The 7,863-nt window shown below is 41.4% G+C and overlaps 1 long non-coding RNA gene across 1 annotated transcript; it reads left to right on the top strand.

The window, feature by feature from the left end:
• The first annotated feature begins 441 nt into the window (after positions 1 to 441).
• On the top strand, positions 442 to 6,210 carry LOC123600020. Its single transcript, XR_006713428.1, has 3 exons — positions 442 to 1,240; positions 4,848 to 4,962; positions 5,864 to 6,210. It is a non-coding gene; the product is annotated as an uncharacterized LOC123600020 (long non-coding RNA).
• The last annotated feature ends 1,653 nt before the right edge of the window (positions 6,211 to 7,863 follow it).

Below are 7,863 nucleotides of genomic sequence, written 5' to 3'. Positions count from 1 at the left end.
ACAATCATATTGTTTCCCTCCCAGTGTGCTTATGAAGTGGAATATTTTTAGTGGGAGGATATGGCTACAGCCATTTATTACTTGATATGATGTTTTATTCATCCAACTGACACTAAGATTTTTATAGTTCTCCAAATAGTTTACCAATCCAAGCACTTCTTTGGCCATCAGAGCCCCTTTGCGATCTCGTAAGAGAGACACGTTATGACATTTGTAGATACAGCAATTCGTTAGGTTTAACACAACTACTAGTTCTTTAATTAAATATTGACTTGAACCTCCAGGTTCTCCTTCAGGTGGAAGCGTGAGCTTTTATCAGCAAATGGTTGTGCCGATTCACTGAGTTTACCCAACCGACATTTGTCCAGTGTTTCCGGTGTGCAAGGCGACACTAGATGCTGTGTGCATCCATGGAGGTGTGGTGGGAGAGGGATATAAAGATGAAAAGCATCCAAGTTGTATTTCTTTTTATTATTATTATTACAAAGAGAAGAATTAGAAAGCCATCGGAAAAGGCTGATGAGTTCTCTCTGAATAGGCAAACAGGCAGCAGCTGTGGGAGGAGGCGACAGAATGGTGGCATTTTTCAAAATGGGCATTTGGTATTACAGATTGATGCACGAAAAATAAAAACAAGGATAAACTATTGAGTCAACAAATTATTATTATAGCGATTTTTATGGGGTGATCTTGCCCTGCTTTTGGATGAAGCCACAAATTTCAGTCACTCATTAGCATTCCTTCTTTGAAATGACTTTAATATGGTTGTATATTAATTCGATTGCTATGAGTTTCCTGAAATAGAAGATTGACTTGACCTGTGGCTGGTGCTAGGGAGATCGCATCCTGTGTCACATCAGCAAATTAGCATGGAGTTTAACCCTTACATAGTAAAGCCTAGCACGGGCAAAACAACATCATGGCTATTTTTCTAACTTCCAGCACTTCATTAACTATGGCACCACATAGGGGTTATATAACTGTGAGCATAACTTTGTAAAGTTTATAAACATAACAGAGAACATTCTCACGGGTGTCCTCGGCCAGGCCGCATGCGTCGCTCCTTGAGGTCACCCAAAGTTCCCTTTCCAGACACAGCTCACCCTTCAGTTGCAAGGGGAGGCAGGCTGCCCACACTGGCTGTCCCAGCGCTAACCCCTCAAGTGATCCTGCTCAGCAGCTCTGTGCTCCTGCCAGCACGTCGCAGAGGAAGATGGATTGCCTCTTAGTAATGTTTCTCGTAAGTTTCACCGATCTGGGTCTTTTTCAGTCCCTGGGTTCTTAGCACTTGACCCCTGCAATGTGGCATTCCTCCCTGGAGCTCCTGAGAGGACCAGACTTTTAGTCACTGCTGCAGTGAGAATCTTGGACTGACAGGTCTATGAGTGCCAGTAAATGTGGGCAATCACAGCCACGTGATGCAGGGCACTGCAGCCTCGTCCCCAACCTCCGGGGAGGCTTAGACCATTTCCATGAAGTCCACCATGCCCAGAGAATCAGCAGAGTAGAGATTAGCTCAGGCTGTTCCTTAAGCAGGACTCTCCTAGTGCTTAACCTTCCTCACCACCCAGACATGCACAAACAGGACCTTTAAGAAGTAAAAGTCACCAGGGAATTCTCAGAGATCATCACTCCCAGAGCCTTGCTGTTAAAATTCCAGGTCCTAGACGACAGTCTTGGCCCCAACAATTTTTTGGCATTGTTATGACATTGTCCTAAAATGCCAAATATTGAAGTTCAGTGGATGTGTGGGCATGTCTGTGTGCGTGTGCCCCGATGGAGAGACAATCCTAGCCCTTTACAAGTGTGGGGCTAGTGGACAGGACCACCACCCACCTTATAGGCTAATTGCGTCGCATTAGCATTAGGCTGTTACTCTTTGGCATTATATATCAGGGTCCCTATCGGAAGCAGAGTAGATTTCCGTGGCCACAACAGTGACTTGTGCCTTACAGAACTTTGCTGGGTTCCCTCCTTATCCCATCTTTCTGGTGTTTGGATCATTAGGAGTGGCTTTTCCCCCTTCTATTTCTGGGCCATGCTCTGAAACACATAAAATTAGGTTTCTCTTTCAATTCTGTTTTTCCCTGTCGGCGTGATTTTATAAAGCGTTTTTAAAGCACACAGTCAGCTCACTCTCTACCTCTCTGTCCAAATATGATGGGGCTGCAGACAGGCATGTTTGGTGGAAGGGAAATGGCCTATTCCTCTGCCAGCCTCCACCCTGCCTTCAAAATGGGGAGCTTTCTTAATTAAGAACTCACCCTATCCTCTGAGAAAATTTCTCCCAAAAAGAATAAGGGATTATAGGAGGCAAGGATGTGGGCAATGGTCAGACTGGAGTTCAAATCCTGGATCTGGCATTTAATTTCCCGGTGGCCCTGGGCAAGTTAATTCTTCATGCTTCAATTTCCTCATCAATAAAATGCAGGTCATAAGAATTACCCGACTTAAGGATTTAGTGAGTTAAGATATGTCTAATGCCTAGTAGTGGTTGGCATGCAGTAAGTGCTTAATAAATAATAGAGTTTGGAGGGACATTCCTGACATAAAAGAGCTCCCAGACTTTAATTCCCATACAATGATATTTACTGCAGTGTCCGTGTTTTACCAATTTTTAAACAACATAAATATCTGTGCTAACCTATCCCCTTAGCCTACTTACCACCCTGTTCTTTCCTATGCCCATCCCTACAGTCCAGAAACTGTTAGGATGTGACTGAAGAGAAGACTTTTAGTCACAGGCATCTCCCCTGCCACCCCCTGCCTCCATCCACTGGCACTGCCCCAAATTAGAACCACATTAAATAAACTCTCAATTGAATTTATCTTCACACCTACCCAGACCCACATGCAAGCTGAAGTTATGTTCTCTCAATGTGGTATAGACACATACTCTAAATAGAAAACTGGGACACATTTTTTTTTAATGAAAAAATAGTTGATTGTCACGGAAATTAAGGAAAAGGTGATCAACTTTCCAGATTCTTCTTTAGCAAATTTCCAAGGGACAGTTACTCCTTCTGATAGTCAATTGTGTAACTGTTGCTCAAACAATATTGTGCCATTAGCTTAGAGCAAAATGAAAATTCCAATTACAGTGCAACTTCTGAAGGTCCACGTGGACAGAAAAGGCCACTTATGGGGCCAAAAAATCAGCACGAATGCCTGTAAAAGTAGGGTGTAAAGTTGTGTCCTTAGTACCTTTCTTCTCTTAACTTTTGAAAACAGGAACCTGAACTGAACCATGATGCTAAAGTAAAACCTGCTAAACATTGAAGCAAAATAGTTTGTTTACGCCTATGCCACTATTTAAACCACAAATAGTCACACAGTGAGCCCGGTAGAGTCATAGTTGTAAAACAGAGGCTAAGTATATTCACTTATTCTTTCACTCAGTAAGTACTTTTGAACACCTACTCTCTGCAAAGCATTAAAAGCCCTGGGCACCTGAATGGCTCAGTCAGCCATGCGTCTGACTTCGGCTCAGGTGATGATCTCATGGTTTGTGAGTTCAAGCCCCACGTCAGGGACTGTGCTGACAGCTCAGACAGTGTCTCCCTCTCTCTGCTCCTCCCCTGCTCTCTCTCTCTCTCTCTCTCTCTCAAAAATAAATAAACATTAAAAAACTTTTAAAAAGAGAGAGAGAGAAAGAACCCCTGAGGTATACTGGTGAAGAAAATAGGTTATGGCTCTTGCCTTCATGGAGCTAAGAGTTGAGGAGTCAGACAATAAAGCATCAGCAAACACGTAAACATATGATGACATAACATATACGGTGATAAATGCCACCAAGGAGATAATTTAGTGTAATGTGGAGTATCTGGGCAGCAAACTGAAATCCAGTGTTCCCAGATGGCCTCTCTGAGAAGGGGCTGGAGCCGTTTGGGTCTGCAGAATGAGCTTTGGGGAAAGTCAGGGGAACAGAGCTCTGGTTAGAGGAGGAACCCTAGGCTTTGAGGCAGAACAGACTTGGTGTGTAAACAAACAGAAAGGAGAGGAATGTGGTATCTCATAGATTTGCCCCTAAATCTTGGTTTTTCTCTGTGTTATATGAACAAGTTATTGGGGGGGGGGGTAGTGAATATTATGGTTAGAAGTGTGAACCATAGAGTCAGGCTTACAGGGTTCACTTGGCTTCTCTACTTACCAGATGCGTGTCCTTTAACTAATTACTTAAACTCTCTGTTCCTTCATTTTCTCCTTTGTAAAATGGGGATAATAATACCTAGTTTATTGGATTGTTATGAAGATCACATAGGACTAAACATAAACTTGCAGAGTAGGACTTATCACATAAGAAGCATATAATAAATGTGAATTATTACTACTCTAATAATAGTAGTCATCATCATCATAAAATGTTCTGACTCTCAGAGGGTTAAATTGAGTACAATTCTAAAATTAAAGTCACCCTTCTAGTATTCTTTGAGGATTATATGAGATGGTAAAATTCTTAATATATATTGCCTAGCATATATGACTCAAAACTCTATTTTTTGATAGCTATTACTACTGTTGTTTTTAAATTAATAGTAGTATTGGCTATAAGCTTCAACTAGTATCAAATCTATATGTTTTCTACATTGACTAAACCCAAAATATTCTTAGAGTATCAAAATATTCTTAGAACTGAGCTTTAGCCAACATTTCATTTGGTTCAAGTCCATATTCTATACATAAAAAAGCACATTTGTTATGCTCAAGTTTTCATATCTGTCTCAAGGCCTTCCTCACTTGTCTCCCGTAAATGCTGCCTTTACCACTCAAGGACCTAGATGCATAGCTAAATGTGCCTGTTAGTGTTTGTCATGTCGCCTTATTAATATCCTTCCTTTTGGCCTCAGAAGGGAACGGAAAGAACACAGAGTTAGCTATGGCTCGTCTCCAAACTGCAGACTCCAAACTCCAAACCACCAACGTGTGCTGCAAATAAGGGAGTAAAGGAGCCATTGGTTCAGGGTAACGAACTGAAGTTTTTATTACCATCAGTCACTGGTTTGGCCAGTTTTGCGGGATATTCAGTGAGGAATAGAGGAAGGAAGCAAGGAGGGAGGGAAGGAAGGAAGGAAAGAGAGGAGAGGAGAGGAGAGGAGAGGAGAGGAGAGGAGAGGAGAGGAGAGGAGAGGAGAGGAGAGGGGAGGGGAGGGGAGGGGAGGGGAGGGGAAGGGAGGGGAGGGGAGGAAGGGGGAGGAAGGAGGAAGGAATGAGGGGAGGGAAGGAGGAAGGGAAGGAAGGGAGGAAAAGGGGAAAGAAGGGAGGGGAAAAGGGAGGGAGGAAAGGAGGAAGGAAAGGGGGAAGGAGGAAGGAAGTGAAGGAAGGAGTTAAGAAAGAAGTGAGGGAGAGAGGGAGTGAAGAAAAGGAAAGAAAGAAAGAAAAGAAAGAGAAGGAAAGAAGGAAGGAAGGAAAAGAAAGGAAAGAGAAAGAAAAAGAAAGAAAGAAAGAAAGAAAGAAAGAAAGAAAGAAAGAAAGAAAGAAAGAAAGAAAAAGAAAGAAAGAAAGAAAGAAAAAGAAGGAAAGAAAGGAAGAAAGAAGGAATCAAGGTGAAGGGAGTAGAGATAGACACATGTACTACATCATAGCCATGCTCAAAGACAGCTGTGGAAATTATAAAAGCACAAACCTCTTGTGTGCAAATTAAATGGAAACCAGTCCACAGACCAAATGACAATCCTGTAGCGGGTATAACAGAAATATAGTACTCTCACCACTTTAGTCTTTGTTCTATTTCTGTTTGATTTCATTTTCATAAGAATCTGTGAGCAACCTTAAGGCTGGGTCTCTGCAATGCAAAAACAAATATAAATGAAACTGCAGAAGTCCCTGATTCTAAGATACACTTATCAGTTATTTTTCCCATTAGGTGAAGCAAGGGGACACCTGCAATTTCTTTCCTTAGAATTCATGCCTTCACTTTTTCATCAGTGTAATGAAAGGAGCTGTGGAACTGAAGTCAGAAAACCCAGGCTGCAGCTGAGAAACTGCTAGCTATGATACCTTGAACAAGTTGCTTAAATGCTCAAAATGTTTATTTCCTTATTTACAAAGTAAAAGAGTTGAATGGTATGATCCCCAAGTTTACTTCCACCTGTGAAGATTTAAGCCTTCAATTGTAATCAGTTCCAGAAGCACTCTCAGTTATTATGTCCTGCGTTGTGATGAAATGCGTATTTCCGTGGACTGAATAAAGCCTAACTCTTGCGAATCGAAGGGTGCTATAATGCCATTCTTTTGGTAATAAACATCATTATTTCATCAAACATAAGTCACACCCAAATCTCGACTTTCCAGTAACTGCTGACTGCTCTCAATGTGGGCATGTATGTATGGTGCACCTGTAAACATTACCCCAGTTGGGCATATGGTTATTTCAGGGTACAAGTCCCTTTAAGTGGGTCTAGGGCAGAGGTGACGAAAACTCCACCACCACCTTTCACTACACTTGTATGCTTGGGAAGATGGCTTAGCTTAGAATTTGTCAAAGAAATATAGTTTAGAGTCTATTTCCTTTTATTGTTTGTTTGTTTTGGGTTTGCTTTCTTTCTACCTTGCTGGACTTACAATGATCTCTGCCATTTGAAGTGAAAAGTGCGTAGGGAATAAAAAAGCAAAATCACCTTTTACACTAAAGCACTAAGCTTACACAAGGATCATCTTCACATTTTTCCCTTTAAGAATAACATGTAGGAGCACCCGGGTGGCTCAGTTGGCCGAGCTTCCGACTTTGGCCCAGGTCACGATCTCACGGTTTGTGGGTTCGAGCTCCGTGTCAGGCTCTGTGCTGACAGCTCAGAGCCTGGAGTCTGCTTTGGATTCTGTGTCTCCCTCTGTCTCTCCGCCCCTTCCCCTCTTGCACTCTGTCTCTTTCTCTCTCTCTCTCCCTAAAAAAATAAACATTAAAAAATTTTTTAGAAGAATAACATGTAGATATTGAAAATGTCTACTTTCTGTTTTTTAACCTTCTTGATGCTGGGTAGGGGGGACGGGATTTAATTAGTGTGTGGTTGAGTTTAGTAAGAAATGCACAGAAGTGGCAACAGCTGAAGAATATTCTCTATCAATGTGGTGGGGAAGAAGAGGCTGTCTGCGGAGCATTCTTTTCCTACTTTGTAGCTCTAGAAGTAGCCAGTTAATTAGATTCCATGGTTACTGCTATTGTAATATCTGCTTATTTGAAGTGTAAAGATAATCATCAATTGTACGCTCTTGACTACACTATTAATGGCTTTAATACCCACATTGTGTTTACATTTTGCATTGTAGCGAACACTTAGCTATTGTGGTTTTTAACATGTAGTAATTCAGTGAATACTGTCTCCACGTAATGCCCTTGCCATCTCATTCTGAGTATTAAGTGTTGTTTTTCTAGTGAGGTCTTGAAATGTGGGGCATTATGTATGAGTTATGCTAATTTGTTAGGGCAATGAATACATTAATTTCATTAGTAAATGGCCTCAAAGCAATAATTACCAGTGTAGGTGTGTCAGAAGTGATCATGTTCAGTTTTGCCAGTTAATTATTAAGATTTTGTTCTGAGAGGCCCAGATTTGACATCCAGCTTCAATTTAGCCATAAATAAAACCCTGAAGTATGTAAGGATGAAGAAATGCAGCCAAGAACTTGTGTTGAGTGTACATACTTCCACTTTCTGTCCAATTGCGACTGCCAGTAAGATGCCAAAATAATTAGTGTCAGTAATATAAAGGTTTAGTGTGCCCCTCAAACGTGCATTTTCTTAAAAATAGCAATTATGTCTTCTTGATACCCTTTTTTGCCTTCTACAACTGGATTTTACATTACCCAACAACACAGTATGTAACTTGCTAAGATGAATTCCACTTAGAATTGTTGTCTGCAATTCCT

This window comes from Leopardus geoffroyi, chromosome C1, assembly GCF_018350155.1.
Source record: "Leopardus geoffroyi isolate Oge1 chromosome C1, O.geoffroyi_Oge1_pat1.0, whole genome shotgun sequence".
NCBI lineage: Eukaryota > Metazoa > Chordata > Mammalia > Carnivora > Felidae > Leopardus > Leopardus geoffroyi.
The sequence above is the reverse complement of the archived record's forward strand: the minus strand, read 5'-3'. Positions and strand labels throughout refer to the sequence as shown.